Genomic DNA, 20207 nt, shown 5'->3' with positions numbered 1-20207 from the left:
CGATTTTTGACCCAAGACTCTACTGGTCAGCTAAAGAAATGCTGTGTGTGTGTGGCTGGCCATCTTCATTGGTGAGGCTGTGGCCTTGACAGTCTTAAGGGAAGTGACTGGTTGGCCCAGAGTTGTTCACTGAGCTGACAGAGCAAGATTTTATGCATCCAGGAAGCAGAAGTTAAAATAATTTCTGTGAGTAGTCTGTAAGAAAATCTATAAAGCCTAGACATGTATTTTCATTGATTACTAAAATGATTTTTTAAAAAATATCGTCTCCTTCCTAAAAGTACAAAAGGGTCCTACAGCCCTACAGCAGCTCATGTGCATGAAGCCCAGGTCCTCTGGCTTGAACACACTTCTGCATACGCCCCAGCCCGTCTGGCAGTTGTATCTGTGGTAGAATAGTACAGGAATCCACACACACGCTTACTGCAGGATTGCTCATTCCCGTCAAACGGGTCATGGCCTCTCCCAGAAGTATCATGTTCTTTCTCCTTCCTCTTCCATGCCCTGGATACTTCTTACTTCTTAAAGTGATTTACGATAAGAACAGAGTAAATGCAAGCAAAACGTGGCACATTGACTAGGCCCAGAGCACCGCTGGGAAGGGAACAATGGCTTCGGTAAAATAGATCCATGCCCCTTCCTAGGGAAATGGTCAGTGGGATGAAATCTACTTCATAGCATCGTTGGGAATATGAGACAACTAGACAGAGCTAAGCACCAGGCAGGTGGGCCTACTTCTAAGAGAAAACTCCGGGTCAGAGCTGTGATAGCCCAGGGATGGGTTGACGTCACATGTCTACTTACTGTGACCATGCAAGACCGATCACCACAACCAGTGACTGTCTTATGCTTTCTTCCTGCAGGATAGAACTGTGAATCCCAGGCACCCAGCAGGAAGAGCGCCATGGGAAGTACAGGGGCCTTTGGACTCCGGCCCATGGTCAAGGGCGGCTAATATACAATGACTAAATGATCCTGAGTGACACATGTAACTCCTTGAGCTCTCAGTGTCAAGACCTGGACAAATGGGATGACAGGTTCTTCCTTTTGCGCCCGTGAAAAGGCGATGCACCCCGTCTCTGTTTTGTTCTCCTTGGCATGTCTGCTCTTACATTAGGTTTCAAGTTAGAAGAGGAGAGAAAGTTCTCGTGGGAGAGACTTTATAATGGAATACTTAGAAGAAACGTGTAGGAGAGTGGGTGAAATCCACCGGAACAGGAAGGGGGTCAGCAGAGGTGTGCTGTCAGCTGAAGTAAATAGTAGCTTTTGTTCCAGCCGGAGCACTGGAGTATGGACGCTAATTGGCTCTGTCCATCATGGGGCACAGGAGTTGTGTTTTCTCATCTTATTCAATCTCATGGTGTTGCCTGCTGCCTCAGTCCGTGTTCTGTTGCTATCAGTCTTCCCAAGGTTGGTTATTTTTTTTTTAAAGAAAGAGGTTTCTTTAACTCACATTAAGAGGTAGAAATGTCGGCATCAGGCAGCTTCATGGCCTCAGCTGGGCTACAAAGTAGCAGAGACCAGAAAAAGGAAATGACTACAATGAAAGGGATCACGTGATATCACAGTAACCCAGAGGACTGGGTCACGTGTGTCCTCTGAAAGGTCATCTGTTGGGAGCTTGGTCCATAGTGTGGCTGTATGACCAGAAGTAAGAGATAGGGTCCAGGGGGAGGTAAGTGGACCATTGGGGACATTGCTCTTAGCAGAGATTAATGCTGGAAACTTGGGAAAAGTTCTCTGAACTAGAGTTTTTATAGGGAGCAATACAGGTAAATGGTGAGTGCTGCCCAGCCAGGTCTTCTTTAAAGCACAATGTCTTCTAGCTGACGAGAGCATTTGCCATGTAGTATCCGTAGCCAAGAGTCCAGAAATACCGGGGAAACCAAGTTCACCTTCCTGGTAGCAGCTATGGTTGGATTTGTCTCGAGCGTGTCCTCTGAGGTATCATGCATTGGGAGCTTGGTCCACTGTGTGGCCATGTGATGCAATCCAGACATTGTCTCTCTAGTTTCTGCTTAATCACGCTTGCTGGAGAAAGTCAGAGCCCGCCTATGGGTGACAAGACCCTCCACCGCTGCATCTGACTCAAGAACAGTAAGGAATCCTAACTGTCTTCTGCTTTTGTGACCTGCTGTAAACTCTTCTCCCTTTTAACAGAGGTTCCAAGACTAAAGCTTCACCTGGGTTAAGTATTCAAGGCTTTGGTAAAATTCAGTGATCTAGGGGAATTGGAACATTGCAGACTCACTGCCAAATTATTTGGGGGCTATATTAGTTCCTAGAAGGGTCATTTATTACCAACTTCTGTTTGTGACCTAACTTCTCTGTGACTCTTAAGTAAATCCTTTTGGGGTGTAAGAAAGACCGCTCACTTCCTCTGACTTGAATGCTAAGAACATCGTGTGCTGATTTCTGACATCCAGCGCAGAGCTTTCTCCCATGCTCTACTGTATCCCGCCCACCTGATGCTGCCACTAACGTATTTAAGAACATCTTGATTTATGGTAGTCTTTATTATGAAAACTTCACAAAAGTGTTACAACATTGGCACGGGGCATTGGGGGCAAATTAAATCTATGTTCCTGGATCACGGTCACTCATATCCAGTCCAAAATAAACCCTCTAATTCCCTTTGAGGTGAGCGCTGTGCTTCTTTGTGTTGACATTTACCTTGGCTAAACGCTTCTGCTCTGTGGGTGTGAATGATGGCCTGCCCTCTGGGAAGAGTCCTGGGCCTTGCCTGGCTCCTACGACCTTGCTGGGAGGAAGTTGCTCTATCTAACCACATGCAGTAATAATGACAGCAACGGCAGCCAGAGATGCTGTTGGTCTAATACTGAGGCTTCAAATATAGCCCGTTAGCACTTTATCAGGCAGCAACAGATCTGTATCCTTATGGTCAGCAAGAGTCACAGTAGTAGCTTCTAGAATGGTAACCCGCCCCCATACACACACACTGTTGCCATATGGGCACCAGGAGCCTAAAGTGATCGATAGTGTTAAATGGGGCTCTTGCTGCATTGGGGACGTAGCTCATACAGGAGTCAGGACTTTCTGATCATTAAAACTCCATGTTGTAGAGTATTCTCCAGGAAAAGTCATTCATTCCTGGGGACTCCCAAGCAGGTCCCTGGGATGACAGACTCCTCCCTCTTCCTTCTTAAGCCTAGATATTAGACTACCAAGGACGTAGTACCTTATAGTGGCTACTGGTTCTACTCGAATACTGCATCCGTAAGGGCAGTGCCCTCTGCCTGTAGGCAAGTCTTAAGCTTGCAGATTAGTCACTTGTTTAAAAAGTGGCTTCTCCTGTCCGTTGGACCAGAAGCTTCTGTGAGGTATGCTATGTGAAAGGACTGATGGGCTCTGTGCACATGTGGCATTAACCTTCAGTCCCATACCAAGTCCTTCAGGTTAGTTTTCCTATGTGCAGCCCTGAATTTTAAGGAGAAATCTTTAAGGTGATGGGGGCGGGGGAGAAGCTTGTCCGGCGGGAGGAACAAATAAGAAATGATACGGTTTCAGATGCGGTCTATTTCCACATTGCCCCTGAGCTAGGGAACAGGACTCACATCTTTGAGTCACCCCACCTGGGACAGAGGACTTACCCTTTGTATCTTGACATCAGTCCCAAGTTCCTATTCACTCCTGGGGACAATATTGCCAGATGTGGTGACTCCCACTGTGGTTGGCAATTTTGGGGAACAGTGTGTTTGTGAGTCACTGGAGCTCGCACGCTGCTGGATGATGGATGGGTGTGCTGGCCCAGGAAAGTGCAGAGTCTGGCCTAAGTGGTTGAGTCTGTCTGGGCTTGTCATGTGTTATTCTAAGATGGAAGGTGTCTCCTCCTAGCTTAGAAAACTAGGAAATTGATCCAGCTGTTGGACTAGGGCATTGCTCCTTTTCTGCAGCATCACCCCAGCTAGTAAACATGCTTGTTGTATCCTGGCTGTGGCTGACATTGGTGATGCATTCTGGGGATGTGGAAATAAATCAAATAGCCTTGCTCTTATAAGCACTATATACTCAACATTTTATAGACAGTCTTAACTAAGACTTTTATGTGACAACACACGTTCCCCAGCCTACCTTACCACGAGACCATTCATCAGAGAAGGACATTAAGTCCTGTAGCCACCAGATGTTCCCATATCCCTGCTGATAACATCTGCCTCTGGGTGCTTCCTGGCCTCCCCTGCTTTTCTGGATGGCTCTGACTTCCCTGCCAGAGCTTTTCTACTGACAACGTCAGCTTTAACAGTGGTCATAATAACAGCTTGCATTTGGGGACACTTTTAAGTCCTTTTAGTACTTAAAATGTTAACTACGGCTTTAGCATAGAAAGTAACTTGTGACGGTCGGCCGCTTCACATACCTGCTAGTACTTTTAAAAACAGACTTTTGGGTCATGTTCCAGAATTACTGAGTCAGACTCTCTATGGCTTTTATGGCTTAGGAAAATCTGCATTTTTAGGCACTCCTGAAATTATGCACAGCAAACATGAGAGTCAGTTGCTAAAACATAGGTTGTGCATGCCTCTTTTCTTCATGGCTAATGAGGAAGTGGCTTTTGGGCTCACCAAGCCACACTGTTAACAGGCATCATGGCTTGCAGCATTAATCCATAGGACAGGTTTTCCCAGCCTCACACCATTGACACTTTGGACCAGAGAATTCTTAGCCATAGGAAGGCCATACTGGACACTGGATATTAATTAGTGTCCCTGGTCACTTCTCACTACTGCCATTAATATTTTTGCAATACATATATCGGCCATTGCCAAATATCCCTTTGGGGAGCAGAGCCATCATACATGCCTCCACCATTTCCAAAAGCCACTCATACTAGAGTATATTTACTTTTTGTTTTAATTAATTAATTCATTAATTTAGTTAGTTAGTTATGGTTTCTTTGAGACAGGGTTTCTCTGTGTAGCCTTGGCTGTCCTGGAACACACTGTGTAGACCAGGCTATCTTTGGACTCATAGAGATATATCTGCCTCTGCTTTCCAAGGTCTGGGATTAAAGGTATCTGCCTCCACTGCACAGCTTACTCTTTAATTTTTTTTAAATGTAAATTTTATTATAAGCCCTTGCAAATAAATGAAGACATTACACACCCAAGTTAAACAGACTCAAAGTCTAAACAACTCAAGGCACTCCTGTAACAGGCACTCAGAATGAAGCTGCGTCGTTTCACATTCTTTCTTAAGCAGTAGTTGTACACGACCTCATGACTTATTGGAAGTCTGACATAAAGGGAAAAAGTAATGCCCCAAATCCTCACAATAATCTGGAGAAACTGGTGGATTCAAGAGGGCGGGGGGTGGGGGGTGGGGGAACGAACCTCCCACTAAATCTTCCTCCGATTTCCTATTGAAGAGGTAAGCAAAGAGCATGCTTCCCAGGGAGAAAGAATGTCCACTCTGCAAACCTGTTCAGGCAAGCCTTCTTGGTCTCAACCACCTTTCAGCTAGATTTATTACCCACAAGCCCCTCCTAGGATTGTTGAGTATGAGAGTGCTGGCCTGTCTTTCAGTGGGTGGCCACCTTCCTTCCTCACAGCTGTCTGATGCTTTGTCTTCTTGTCCATTTCCACTGTTGTATGGCTCAGAAGCCTGCTCTGCTGGCAAGGACCTGACAGGCCTGCAAGTAGAGCACCTCCTCCAAATAGTTGTTCTCAGTAGAGGCCAAGGGGGCCCAGGATGACTGTGCTCAGGTCCTCTACCCCACAGTTGGCATTGTCCCATGTGGTATATACTGTTCAGTGTCTTTTAAGATGAAGCTCCAGCCACCCATGAGGTAGCCATGTTAGCTATGTATTCAACTGCCCATGTTCCATCCTCCCTCCTGCCTCTATTTCCTATATTAGCTACTTGAGACAAAGCTGAATCTTAGTCTCAGGGACCTGCCTCTGTGTGGTAATTTAAATATTTTTGAACAATTGGTCCCCAGTTGGTGGCATTGTTTGGGGGTGGGTGGGTGGGGGCATTATGGAACTTTGGGGATATGGGGCATTGCTGGAGGAAATGGGTCATTGTCGGTGGTCTTTGAAAGTTTATAGCTCATCTTGTTTTCTGTTTGTTCACTCTGCTTCCTGGGTGTGGTTGTGATGGGATCTCTTCTTGGCTTCAGGCTCCTACCACTTGCTGCCATGTCTCCCGGCCATGATGGACTCTTACCTATTTAAACCATAACACAAAATAAGCCCTCTTGTCTCTACATAGCTTTAGGTCATGGTATTCTATCACAGCAGTAAAAAAAAAAATAAGTAATACATGGAGGAAAGCAAAGGAGGAGGCTGGGTCTCAGCGAGGTGGCCATTTATAAAGTGTCTAGATGTTTGTCTTCCAGCTTACAATGGGTAAGAGTGAACCTCCAGTGGCAGGAAGGCCACTCAGTTCAAGTGCTTTGAGTTCTACTGCTCCTGTTAATGCTATGCCAAATGCAGCTGTAAGGAAAAAATAAAGCATAGAGAGAGCCCAGGTGCTTTCCATGCCTCATAGTTCAAGGGTGTCCGCCCTTGGGCTGGGGAAGGCAGCAGAACCTTAGACTCAGGCTTGGCTGGCTGTCTAGCCAGCAGAGTATGTCAAGCTCCACTGACCTCTGGAAGAACTGTCATCGTATAACCTAGAAAGAACATGACAGACACGCTCTTCAAATCAGGATCCAGGGCCTTTGTGAAGTCGTCCCCAACTGTTTTACATTTTATCAGCCTAAACACAGAAAAGCCTCTTCCACAGATGGGTTGCGTCAGACTCTGTAAACACTGTGCTGGTTTGGCAAGGTTACTGTTTATGCTGAAAAATGCAATTTGTAAGGTACACACAGACAACCCATGTCCTCCGGCGCACACAGGGATGGTTTATGTGTAATGTGGCCCCATCTTGTGCCTTCTGTACAGTGCTTTCTAACTTATCAAACACAGAATCAAACAGCCATCATTTCATGCGTGTGATGGCTACTTCCGCCCTGCTGCCATTTCACGAGCGCGTGAGCGATGAAATAAAACACATCCTTGGACATTTCTTCTCAGCTTACTCAAAGAAGAAAGGGCCGGGAGGGCAGCCAAGCCGCACAGTGTTGTAACGAAATCGGGCCTTTTAATTAGGTGTGGGCAGAGCAGATATTGTCCTTTGCTAGAAGATAAGCATCCTGTAGTTTAGGTCATTTCATAGTCACTGCCTGAGGAAAGTCACAAGAACGCTGGCTAGTTCACCGGGCGCTCTTCAGACTGTTCTGGAACCGAGGCAGCAAGCTTGGGAAGACAGCATCTTAACTTACATAACCTCAGTGGTGTCTCATTTTCATAAAGGATCTTATTGCTAACATCGAGGAGGGAAGACATTTTGAGCAAATCAGGCTTAGGCCTGTTTCCAGTAGGAGGAGGAAAGGCAAACACAAGCCGACGGAAAGTTCTAGACCACAGCAGAAGGCCTGCTCTGGAGACGTGAGGGCAATTGCAGGATATGGTCTTACCCTGACTAGCTTCTTTTTGGGTTATGCAAGTTGCTTAGAGAATGGAGGCAAATCATGACTTTACAGTGTGTGAGCTGGGTATCATTTTTGAGAGCGTACACTCACACAGTATAGGACACAACATCCAATTCCATGGAAACAAGAGCCGGATGAGAAGTTGGGGGAGGGGCAGGGTGGAAAAATAAAAGACAGGCTGTTACTAACGTGGTCAGAGTTCCTAGAACTGTAAAGCTGGTTTCTTGATCACAGGAGAGCCCTAGGAAAGGTGCACAGACCCACAGAGTGTAGACAAGTATGAAGTACCCATGACCCACTTCCCAGCTACTCCAAGGCCCCAGAGGCTCTAACTCTCCTGTGTTTCCAGAGTTGGAGCATTCCCTCCTCTTGTTTGGGTCGTCTTCTGACATGGTGAATTCAGATCTGGGGTCATGGTGTTGGTGAGAACCCTCTCTCTACTCCAGGAGGGAGAAGAAGGTCTGGCAATGCCTACCCATGCCTTGAGTGAAGGAGAAGCAATCAAACAATGTTTAAAAAAAAAAAAAAAGATGAGGCATGACTGTCCTGGGCTTTATACTTAGCTAGGCAGATCTGTCCAATGGAGTGCTTTATAAAGTGAGCCCAATCTAGTAAAGAGCATGTGGAACACAACTCTTATTTTCAGTGTGGGGAAGGAATTAAATGGAGAAAATACAAAAGAAGTCCAGTGCATTTGAGCAGTTGCCCAACAAAGCTTAGAACTTTATTTGTATTTCCATACCCACACATATTTCATAACCATGTGACGAGCATATAGCAAATGTGCCTGCTCACACAAGCTAAGTTGCATAATTGGTTTGTTGTACCAGTTATCATCCATGCAACATTTGAGTTTTTAATTTGTTGATGAATTAGTCCACTTACCCATGAAGATTTCTGTAAATTGTTAGAGGTCGGCATTTATTTATAGTTTTAGTAAAGAAAACATATTAAAAATACACAATACTTGCAACTTTGAAAGCTGCATGCTCTTATATAATGCAGACTTCAGTTACTGGTGTCTCTATCTTGATTATTTATTTTTGTGGATACTTTGGCTACTTTGAAAACAAAATTTTAGTATTTTTAATGTGTATTTACAGTTGGCATGTTGGTTACATATATTTTTTTATCTACAATGTGATATTTCAGCTCACAGACACATATAGTTACAGAGTGTGTAATCAGTTAGGATCACAAACATGTCCAGCCCCTCTCATAATTCCAATTTATTCGTAGAGGAACATTTAAGACCTATTCTTACAGTTTTGAAATATACACTATATTACCCATGGTGTTAGTATTGTAGCCACTGTGGCAATGGTATTGTTTAATAGACAACCAGAGCTCATTCCTCTGGTTAAATCAAACTTTGTGCCCCTGGTCAACACCTCCTCTTCCTCAGCCTTCCACTTACCACCTGCTTCAGCCTGTGTGAAGCACCACTGCGCTCTAGCTCGATGAGGCAAATGCTTTGAGATTTCATACAAGTGAGAACGTGGGCTATTTTCTTTTCTGTACTTGGCTTATTTCACTTAGCTTCATGTTCAGAACACAAAGGACTTTGTACCCACATGTCACCAGGGAAACCAGGAAGATAAAGCACTCAGGGCTGTCTTTTTTAAAACAAAAGATGCATAACCTGTTTTTCCATCCAGAAGGCTGGGAATTGTAAGTGATTAATAACCTGGAGACCTGTGTTATCTGAAGGACCAGGCCATATCAAGTGCCCACAACCAGGACTGGAGATAAATTGTCTAGATGATCCTTATATTCTCTGTATAGCCAGGGACTCCCCCAGAGCTCTTATATCCAGGACCAGAGGTGGCTTACAGCTCAAATGATCTCTGAGCTATCTGTATGACCAACACCACCCCAGATCCTTCCCCACGCCCTTAAGACAATATATGTACCCTATATGTAGAACTCATCTTCTTGGAAGAAATAACACATACTTTCAGTTTAATTCTGATATAATTATGACTCCTTGTGCACCAGGGATTGTCACCAGGAAATATTTTTTTTTCAAGTTGTGCTATCTTAAAATAAACCACCTGATGTCAGACTCCAGAAGTCTGAACCAGTGTGGACTAAGACTAAGTCAGGCTGGACTGGGTTTTCCTTCTTGTCTCTCACAGTTTGTTTCCCTACTGGTCATAGAACTTGCAGGGACCCCACAACTTTATTTCTTCTAGATTTATCCAAGTACTGTAAATGACAGATTTTCCTTTTCAAAGCTGAGTTTTTCTGATGAAATCTAGGAACTATTTTTTTAAAGATTGTTTCAGACAGCATTTCATTCCTAAAAACAAAACCAAAACAAAACCTTTTCCTTCTGTTTTTAGAAATTATAATTGTGTCATTTTCCCCTTCTCTTCTCTTTCCTCCCTCCAACCTTTCCATATACCTTCCTTACTCATGGCTTTTTTTGTTATTAATTGTTGTTACATGAACATATATCCCACTCAGTCTGTGAAATGTTGCCTGTATGTATGTTTTCAAGGCTGTCCATTTGCTACTGATAATCAGTTGATGTGCTCTTCCCAAGGGAAGACTATTTCTCCCACTGTCATCATTCCTTAGTTTCCTATAATTCCTTGTGTAGGGTTTAGGCTTCGTGGGCTTTTCTCTGTCTACTTTGACATATGCATGGGTGTTGTCCTTGTTCATCTCATGTTTAGACAGTTACGTTGGTGAGACATCATGGGTGTAGCTTCTGGCATCTCTAGAAGACACAGTCTTATAGCAAACTAGTCCCTGATCTTTTGACTCTAACATCTATCTGTTTTCTTTTTATACAATGTTCCCTGAGCCTTAGGTGTAGAAGTTGTGTTATAGGTGTATGAGTTGGGACCAGGATCCAGGACTCTGCATTTTGATCGATTATAGTTTTTTTTTGTAATGGCCTCTACCTGTTATGAAGAAAATTTTCCTTGGAGGGAAGCACTATACCCACCTGTGTTTAGACTATAGTTAGGGACTGTGGTGCTTCAGTAAAGTGGTGCTTGTAGGTTCTCCTTCAAGATCCATTAACTCCACTACATCTGGGTGGTAGGATAGGTTTTCAGGACGAGACATGATTTCACTATTGTTGAGTGGATCTTAAGTGCAATTAGAGAGCTGTTGGTTACTGCTGAGGTACATGTGCCACTACTGCACCCTCAGGGTTATCATTCCATACAGTTCATTTCTGCCGTTCAAAACCATCATAGCCGAGTAAGACTGTTTGTTGCTTCCCTCCCTTAGAGCTGGCATGGCGCCTTCTGGTACCACGAAAGCCAATCCTCGAGGAGGAGATATTCAAGTCAGTTCCAACTCAAGAGCTTCTGGGACCTGGGTCTGAACTGCATGGTGGCCTTAGAAATAGGGACTTAGTCTCTACCTCTTTGGAGTAAACAATCACAGCAGCAATGGGCTGTACGCTTTCGGAGTCTCATGGGCAGCCTTGACCAACTTAAAAGATGCTATCTCATGCTTAGTACTGGGTTTTGTTAGGTGCTTTTTGACTCTTGGAGCATTATCATCCCAACTGAGAAGATGTCATTTAAACTATACGTGTGTGTCTATATTCACGTACATGTATTATATATTTTAGGTGAATAATTGATAGTATAATTCCTTATGACGTTTTCATACATCCTTGCTGTTATTTTAATCTTCTTTCTAATTTCTTTGACATTTATCTCCCTCTCTGCCCCCTGAAAGAGTGCCTTATTTTCCCTTACTAATGTGTTGTTAACTTTGATCTGTAACAATTCTATTGTGAAACTTAGCTTCTGTGTTCATTAGGTAAATTGGCATGTGACTTTCCATTTTTGTGTATCCTTATTGGCAGTTGGCATGGGGGTAATGGTTTTCATTGGATGAGTTTGGGTGAGTGACATTGCCTTGCCTTTAGTTTCTTGTAGTTCTGTGTTATAATTTGTATGTCTGGATTGATTTGGGGGTCTTCTTAGTGAGTGGCTATCACGTGAAAGTTTGCTCCCCAGTGCCGCACAGAGAGGAGGGAAGAAACCACTATAATACAACAATTCACAATGAAACCAAGCGTAGAAATACATTTTAAATTGATGAAAGCCAGCTACTTTACCATTGATGACCATGGGGGGGGGGAATAGCAAAAATAGAATAAACTATAGAATCAAAATTACTTACAAGTAGAATTAATAACTGAATTAAAAAATAGGACAGGGGCTGGGAAAGGGGGAAAGAGCAGATGTTCTCTATTTAGTATGGTACTTTTCAATGTTTCTCCCATAGTACAAATGTACACCTAGTGAAACTGGTGGCTCGCAGCGGCTAAAGCTAGTTTCTAGGTGTTTGAACTACAACATCATAACATTTCTCAGTGTGTTATTCTAAACAGGTCCATGGGTATTCTGTGATGTCTGAAAACTGACTAGGAGTTAGGACAGTCATAGAGTGTTGTATTGCTGTTGTTGTTTTAAATAAAAGTTCTGATTCCTGTTTTCTTGATCCTTCTGATTCCAACATGGGCAGAGTAATATCTGATAAAAATGTAACTTAAACATTAATTTCATGACTTACTCAGGCACAGTCACCCCTGAAGACAAAAGAAGCGCTCAGATGCTTGTACATACAAGTAGAAATGTCACGAGTAACAACTATGTGTGCAACAAGTGCATTGACACAGCCATAAATTATCCACATGACATTATGATGAATTTTTTGGAGTGGATATACTTTATTTTTCAAATTTTTGCCAAACGTCCACATACTCTGAGATGATGTATTCTTGGGAAACATGGTAGTAATTATGTAGTAGTTACATTCCAAAGTCAGATTTTAAAAGATTATTTTTTCACCTGTGTGCAAATTATGTATGGCACTGGCTGTCAGTTAATTTCAGAGAGTGAAGATTTTGGAGTGTTTGCACACTAAGCAGTAGTTATATTCTGCCCCCACAACCTTGCTAATTTTCATAAATAAAACTATGACATGAGTTTCCCAGTGCCCTGGGAATGGTGGCAGTGGTGTCTCTACTGGTAGTTTCTGTTTATATTTGCTACTGTCCACCACTGTTGAGCTCATGATGCTGAGGTTGATGAGGGAGGGACCAAAAGGGCACTAGTAATGCTGGCACACAGTTGCAAGAGGTTTCTTGTGATCACCCCGTGGTCAAAATACACAAGGAGTCACAGCATAACTTGTGAGTCAGCTGACTAACTGAAGCTTCTAGAGGCCACTATGCCTTTGATGCATAAAGGTTTAATCAAAAGACTCCTCCAGGGTCAGATGACTTAAGTCTCATCAATGAGCAGATTTGCTCCTTTATATTTCAACTTGGCTGTCTGCTGTGAGTGGGTATGATGCTAACATGTGTTGCACAGGATTGTGGGCTGACCCTACAAAGCAACTTAGCAGGGCTTGTTAGATGACCATGAAAGTTTTCACCATTAAGTTGTTTGTTTCTCTTTGGGCTGTTGCTACTAAGTTAGGGATGTCTGTACTAGGAAGACAAAAGTGACAGCCAGTAACTCACACCACAAGGAACTCGGGCTCCTCTGATGGGGGAATTTATTTCTCAACATCTAGAATGGTAGAGTCCAGCATGCACATAAAGGGAAACCGTAGGCGTGTGCTTGTTGTAAACATGTGGAAGGTTCTTAGGCAGCCTTGTTTCTTTGTATTCTTCGGGCTCCCTACTTCTAAGTCATGACTTTGTTAGAACTAGCCAGAGCTCTGCTTTGTTCCTTTTTTATGGCTTAGAACTCATGAAGAAAAGACTGAATAAACATGCGCATGTCTGCCCCACTAAGTTGAAGACCGCTCATCACTGATCAGACCTGAGTTACGCTCCTAAGGTGAAGGCAGCTGGTTTCCATCATCTTTTGTGCCTCGCCGTCTTTGACTGGGATTTCTATTGTGGTATAAATATCTGAGGAGAAACGTTCATTCTCTTCGCTTCCCAGAACCTTAAGAGCACCAATTGCAATCTCCTGTCAGTCCTGGGGGAACAATTTGCATGTGAGCAACTGATTAGTCAGCTGCTCCGTCCATGTGTCCGTGTTTACATGAACTTCATGTCAGACAATCCCTCATATCCTATGAGAGGCCTTCCACTTCCATTTGGGGAGTTTCAGGAATTTGGTATCCCACAATAATCTGCCTTCTGAGCATGAAAACAGTGGGTAATATTTTCCATCCTTCTCACTGATGAGCCAAAAACTAAAGGTGCAAATAGGATTAGAGCTTTAAGACAGATTCCATCCTGCTTCACCTAAATATCCTCTCCCCTTCCCCAGGAGGGGAGAACTTAACCCATAACAAAAGGAACTATTCTCTCAGCACTCAAGCCTCTGTGACTTTCCAGATTTAATGGGCTATTTGCTATTCCCAACATCATTCATCATACCTTTGCATAGAGCCCCACTCTCTAATTCTGGCTTTTAGTGGTATTTGTCTAAGACTAATCCAAATGATGGCCCTAAGAGAGGATGCCTCACCAATCCATCAATGACTCATTTTTAAAAATTCACTTAGCAACAACTGAAAGGGGGAAAGAAATACAATTGACATACTAGGAGAAAAAGGACAGTCATAAATGATGCTCAGTTAAAACCAGTGGTAAAACCAGAAAGATAAAATGAGACAAACAACAAGCAATCAAAGAAAACAGTGGGATAGAGACGTGGCAGATATGAACCCAATTGTCCACCACTTTCAACATCAGTGGTCTAAATGTACCCGTTTATCTTGGTTGACTGAATATCAGCAACAACGTTGCCTTTGGCTGCATAATAATCCCCTCTAAATTTACTTCTTTCATTGAACCTTGTGCGTTCACGAGTAAGGACACCCCAAATTTCTATAAGGTAACTTTAACCTATTATTTCATGTAAGACCTAAGCAAGTAGTAGCCAAGCATGATCAGATAAAACACACACACACACACACACACACACACACACACACACACACAGAGAGAGAGAGAGAGAGAGAGAGAGAGAGAGAGAGAGAGAGAGAGAGAGAGAGAGAAACAGAATGAATTCGATTTTATTAATTAAAATGAAAACATAGATAGTCAGGTTTTCCACAGGGGAGAGTGGTGGCTTTTCAAAGAGTGGTTCGGCTGGCTGCTGAGTAGTGGCTTCTAATTTACGAACTCTGGCTGCTTGGTTCTCTAGCAACTCCTCAAGTTCCCCATCTCCGAGGCAGGCCCAGCAATAGTGCCCTTCACAGAAGCAGAGAATCTGGAGACAAACCTGCATATAACCAGAGTGTGTTCAGATGACTCATCCTTCTCCATCTCTGTTTCTAGTCTGAGTGTTTACATTTAAAGTGGGTTTGTAGGAACAATGGTTGGGTTTTGTTTGTTTGGGGTTTTTTGTTTGTTTTTTGTTTTGTTTTTTTTATCTATTTTGACAGTCTAACATTTAATTGGCAGTTTTAGATCATTTACTTTTTAGTGACATTTATTCATTGTGTACGTGTATGCATGTGTACAGGCACACATGTGTATGTAAGCATAAGTGACTGTGAGTGTATGTGTGTGCACGTGGCATGTATGTGAAAGTCTGACTTATAGGAGTAGATTCTCTTCTTCTACCATGTGGGTCCTGGGAATTGAGCTCGAGGTTGCCCAACTTGGTGGTGAGCACCTTTACCCACTAAGCCTCCTTTCTTGAGACAGATCTGAGGTATAGTATTCTGGGCTAGTAGGCTTTTTTCTTCTATCTTTACTGTGAAAATCTGACAATACCCCGGGAGGTAAAAGTCCCCAAGGCATGGTCACATCTTCCCCTAGAACACTGTAGTGAGAAAAGCCACATGTAGCTTTTCTACCTTAGTGCTGGGCCCAGTGAAGCTTTCTACCCTGCTAAACTATTGCTCTCTGTAACTGCTCGTGTCGCTTTCTGGTCCTGGAGGTGTCTGTCATGTGACCCCAGGTCTCTGATGGACATGAAGGAGAGAGACCAATTGTCTATTTGTTCAGCTTGTTTCTACTTGTGTGGATGGGAGGAGCAGGTTCTAAGGCTCCTACATATCAGGTACGGAATCAGACTCCCCTCTCCAATCCAACCTTTCAGAGCATGTTTCTATTCATTAGAAAGGGCAACTTGCTCACAACAGGGCAGTGCCAATATCCACATGCTGTCAGGGCAGTTGGCAGCTTCCTGTTGTCCAAGGCCATGCAGCCATCTTTTCCCCTTGAAAAATAATTATAGCCAGTGCTACTGGACTAATTGCCTGTGCCCCCCCCCACGACTCTTAGATTTCATAGTCCCTTGGGGTATGAAAGAAAATGTTTTCTCTAACCGAGAGAGTTAGCCTATCTTGAGAAGGAAGGTGGTTATGCCAAAGCAGAAGTTCAAAGCAGAATTCAATGTGGTTCCAAGGACAGAAACTGGCTTGTAACACAACCCATCTCGGAAAAAGATGAGTTTAAAAATGGATAGATAAATAACGTTGAGGGTTCATGAATGCAAAATTGCAGCAGAAGAAAGGCAAGGAGTTTCCTTCTAATCCAACTTTCCACCTCACGAACAGGAACTGTCAGATGTAATAAATAGGTATGAAGAGTTGCTTTATAGACCTTCAAAATAGCTAACGTGATAGTTAGTCTTATGTACCAACTTGTGTTGGCCATGGAGTATCAAGATGTGTTTAGATAATTTTGGTTGTGTCTTAGATGATGTTTGCCTAAGATTAACATTTATTAACTTGGTAGACAGTGTCATGGAATACTCGCTCCCATGTGATGGGCCTCATCCAATTACTTGAAGAGAGGAGAAAAATGTTGACTCTTTTAGGAGTTTGGGGCACTCCTTAATGCTTGAACTGGAAATCTGTATCCTTCATTTAGACCTGAATTCATATTGGGTCTTAACTCTATTGCTCTCGAGCTAGATGTTGCATTGTTAGTTCTTGGTTCTCAGAGCTTTGCAGCCGTGAGTGTGTGTGTGTGTGTGTGTGTGTGTGTGTGTGTGTGTGTGTGTCCAGGTTGTCGGCTGCACACCTTGGGTCTGAATTTTTAGTCTCTACATTATGTGAGCCAATTCAATATAATAGGTCTGTCTATCATCTATCATTTATAGCTATCAACCTATCCATCATTTACTATCTATCATCTATCTATTATCTATCAATCTATCATCTACCTGTTATAATGATGATGTGGTGTGATTGAGGAGGCACCATGGTGGGCCCATGACAAGATGTACCCCTTGAGGAACAGGGGTATAATGTCTAGTATAAGGAGGTTTATTGGGGTGGGGGGTGGGGAGAAGGGCTGGGGAAAAGTTACGGACAGTGGGTAAGCTATGAAAGCAGAGAGGGGGGAGCAGATAGGGAGAGAAAGAGTGGGAACACACACACACACACACACACACACAGAGAGAGAGAGAGAGAGAGAGAGAAAGAGAGAGAGAGAGAGAGAGGGAATAGAATGAAGCTGGACAACAGAGCCTTGGGTAGGGGGGAGCAGTCCCTTTACTCGGCAGCTCAGGCACACCTGCTGATGGCCACACCTGGCAGCAGGCACACCTGCTGATGGCCACACCTGGCAGCAGGCACACCTGCTGATGGCCACACCTGGCAGCAGGCAGACCTGGTGGTAGCAGGTGATGACATAAGATGTTCCTAGGTACCCAAGGGTAGGCTAGTGTGATCGCCTGTAAACAAACACTATCATCTATCTACGTGCCTGACTGTGTATCATCTATCACATCCTCTGGTTTCTCTGGGATACCTGAAAACTTCCGTCCTCACAATGGTCATTTGGTCATTTTCTCACTCACTTTACCGAAAGACCTTAGCTCTGCCGATAAGACTTCGCTATTCGCTAATGCCCTCTTGCCATCCTGAGCATCCAGGGAGCACGGGAGTCTGAAGAAGCACTAGCTAGAAGTCAGATTCCCAGCAGAGTGCCAGAGGAGGAACAGCTTGACCCGAGACTCTGGGTTTAGAGTTGCTGGCATACTCAGGGCATCCTGGCCATCACCAAGGCTGGAATGAACTGCAGTGAAAATGAAGGTGACCCCGGCCTCTAAAACCAGAGATGGAAGAAGTTTCCTACCAGGAGGCAAAGACTGTTTTAAAGCACAGAGCTTTTTTTTAACTCGGTTGCGAGATTGTTCCCCATGCCTCAGCGCCATGCCTTCACCTCATTTCTTCTATGTCTCTGCTAACTGGCATGAAAGTAGTTTTTACCCAGGCTCCAGGATCAATGGAAGCTTGCTTTTCTAAAAGCATATTCAAGCAAAAACATTTTCTCAGATTATTTTGTACAGTCAAGAGTCAACGTATCTACATGAAGCTCATGGAAACCATTCTCCTTGACAAGGAACTTGACATGCTTATTATAGGAAAAACTCTGGGGAATATCAAGGCTGGATGTGTAAAAAAATATTTAGCTTCACCTGTGGGGGAGTGTGTGGCTCAGTGGTAGAGTGCTTGTCTAGCAAGTATGAGGTCCTGGGTTTGATCTTCAATCCAGCAAAGAAATAAAAAACGTGCATCATTATTCTGTATTAAAATATTTAGGAATCTTTCATCAAAGAGTACTACTTGGATATTTAGCTATTATGACTGAATTGTAAAGATAAGTTAACCTCAACATTTGTTTTCCAAAATCCTTCCAGAGAAGTTGAAGCCTTGCCCCCCCCTCCCCCACCAGTTAATATTTACTCACTGTGACTATAACCCAGATGTCCCCTACTCACCAAATAAGCACTTCTGTATGATTCATCTGTTTGCTTTAAAACCTTTATATGGGTGATAAGAAAAATGAGTCAGATTTCCACGGAGGTCCATAAACTTCTTATAAGTCTTACGACACCTCGTGTCTCGAGAATCCATTCAGTCCCTCTCAAATGCTTTTACCAGCTGGCCGTCCTAACTCTGCCGGGCAGAAATAAATCACCGCACTGGAAGAGCTCATGGCCACAGGCTGTGGAAACTTGAGCACACGAAAGTGGGAACGTGGACTCGAAAAAGCAAAAGCCAACAGTGTTCCTAAGAACTTTCTGACACCAGACATCAAGACGCTTGGAAAGTTTATCCCCTAAATTCGGTTCATTTGTCAGATTCATAAGCCACTACTCTTTGGGCAGTTTAGAGAGACATCTCTGAGCAGGCTACAGGCCTGGGATTGAAGGCCTCGAAATGTTTCAATTAGGCAGAGCACCTGCCGGGAGCCAGCTCAAGATGAAATCACTTCTTAGCCCTCCCACCGAAGAGGTGACCAGAGAGTGGTGGCGGCACAAGTTTCAAGGGAAGCCTCTTTGATCTTGCAGGGAGCTGGTGACTGGAAAGAGCCACCAGTGCCTTATTATAAAATGCCTAAGCTTTCAAAACTGAAACACTTAGGGCAGTGGAATTGAGGGTGATTGGTAAGTTGAAAAGAATTTGCTTTTTACCATGTGCTGTATACTGATGAGACCCGCCTGTATGTGAAGCTATGAGAGCTGGCCACCCCGCACTGAGAGCTTATTCAATGGTTGACGACTGACTGGCTGTTCAGGGCTCACCGCTTGTCCTGAACTCGTGACTCACATATTAAACACAGGTAGTCACTTGACCGTGCTACATGATATTAGGTTTTCTGGTTCGTTTTTATTTATTTGTTGGTTAATTTGTTTGTTTTTGAGATACAGTCCATCTGTGCACCAGACTGATCAGGAGCTTACAGTTCTCCTGCCTGGGCCTCCCAAGTGCTGGGATTACAAGTGTGCAGCATCATGCCTGACTTTAGCCTATCTGGATGAAGTTATGTCAGGCTCATTTATCTGTTGGGTGTGGTGGCACACACCTTTAGTCCCAGCACTTGGGAGGCAGAAGCTGGTGGATTGCTGTGAATTCGAGGCCAGGCTGGTTTACAAAATGAGTCCAGGACAGCCAAGGCTAACCACAGAGAGAGAGAACCTGTCTTTAAAAATCAAAAACAAACAAACAAACAAACAAACAAACAAACTAAACCAAACCAAACCAAAACACAAACAAACAAACAAAAAACAACCCAAAAAATATATATATCAGCGCCTTATTTTTGTAAAACTGGGAAACAGAGTTTGGCTTACCATCAGAGCACAGACTCTTGGTCTTTCTCCACCAGGAAACAGTGCCCAGGTGCACCCTACCCTGCTCCCATCTACTCAGCTGCTACATGGCAGCTGACCACGGCTGAGGACAAACGGGTTCTAGAGAGCGTTAGCAGAAGTCTGGTGTTTTGTCTGGCAAAAGGTTTCAACCTAAATAGTTGAGCCCCCAACAGGCCATGGTTCCTCCCACTCCACCTTGAACTTTGCTTGCTCCAGATTCAAAATCTTTTACCCTCAGGAAAGGATGCACCAGAGAGAGGCGCCTGGCTCTAGGCCAACATTAACCCTGAGTAGCCTTTGGAGTCCCCTGATGGGAGGAGGAGGGCTGGAGTCTGCAGGTCCTTGCAGTTAAGAGTAGCCTTCCTGACCTCAGTCACACTTCAGTATTCTTTTAAGATGGAGGTAGGAGCAAAGCTTCAGTGGCCACTTGTTTTGAGTGGAGATGGCTTTAGCGTCCTTGTGATTGCAGAGATTAAATTGGCAGTTGCCATGACAGCCCTGTCATGCAGCATGTGGAGGTAGAGAGATCGGCTCAGAAGTTAAGGTCATTTGTTGCCCTTACAGAGGACCAAGGCTGGTTTCTCGGCACCTATGTAGTGACTCACAGAAATCTGTAACTCCATTCCTGTGAGATCCAATGCCTTCTT

The 20207-nt window shown here is 43.8% G+C and overlaps 1 long non-coding RNA gene across 1 annotated transcript; it reads right to left on the bottom strand.

Moving 5' to 3' along the window:
• Nucleotides 1-5898: 5898 nt before the first annotated feature.
• Nucleotides 5899-19600, bottom strand: LOC311599757. Its single transcript, XR_014779994.1, has 3 exons — nt 19540-19600; nt 18184-18225; nt 5899-6186 (listed from the first exon to the last, which is right to left on the bottom strand). It is a non-coding gene; the product is annotated as an uncharacterized lncRNA (long non-coding RNA).
• Nucleotides 19601-20207: the final 607 nt, after the last annotated feature.

Source organism: Acomys minous (assembly GCF_964271855.1).
Source record: "Acomys minous genome assembly, chromosome: 6".
NCBI lineage: Eukaryota > Metazoa > Chordata > Mammalia > Rodentia > Muridae > Acomys > Acomys minous.
The sequence above is the reverse complement of the archived record's forward strand: the minus strand, read 5'-3'. Positions and strand labels throughout refer to the sequence as shown.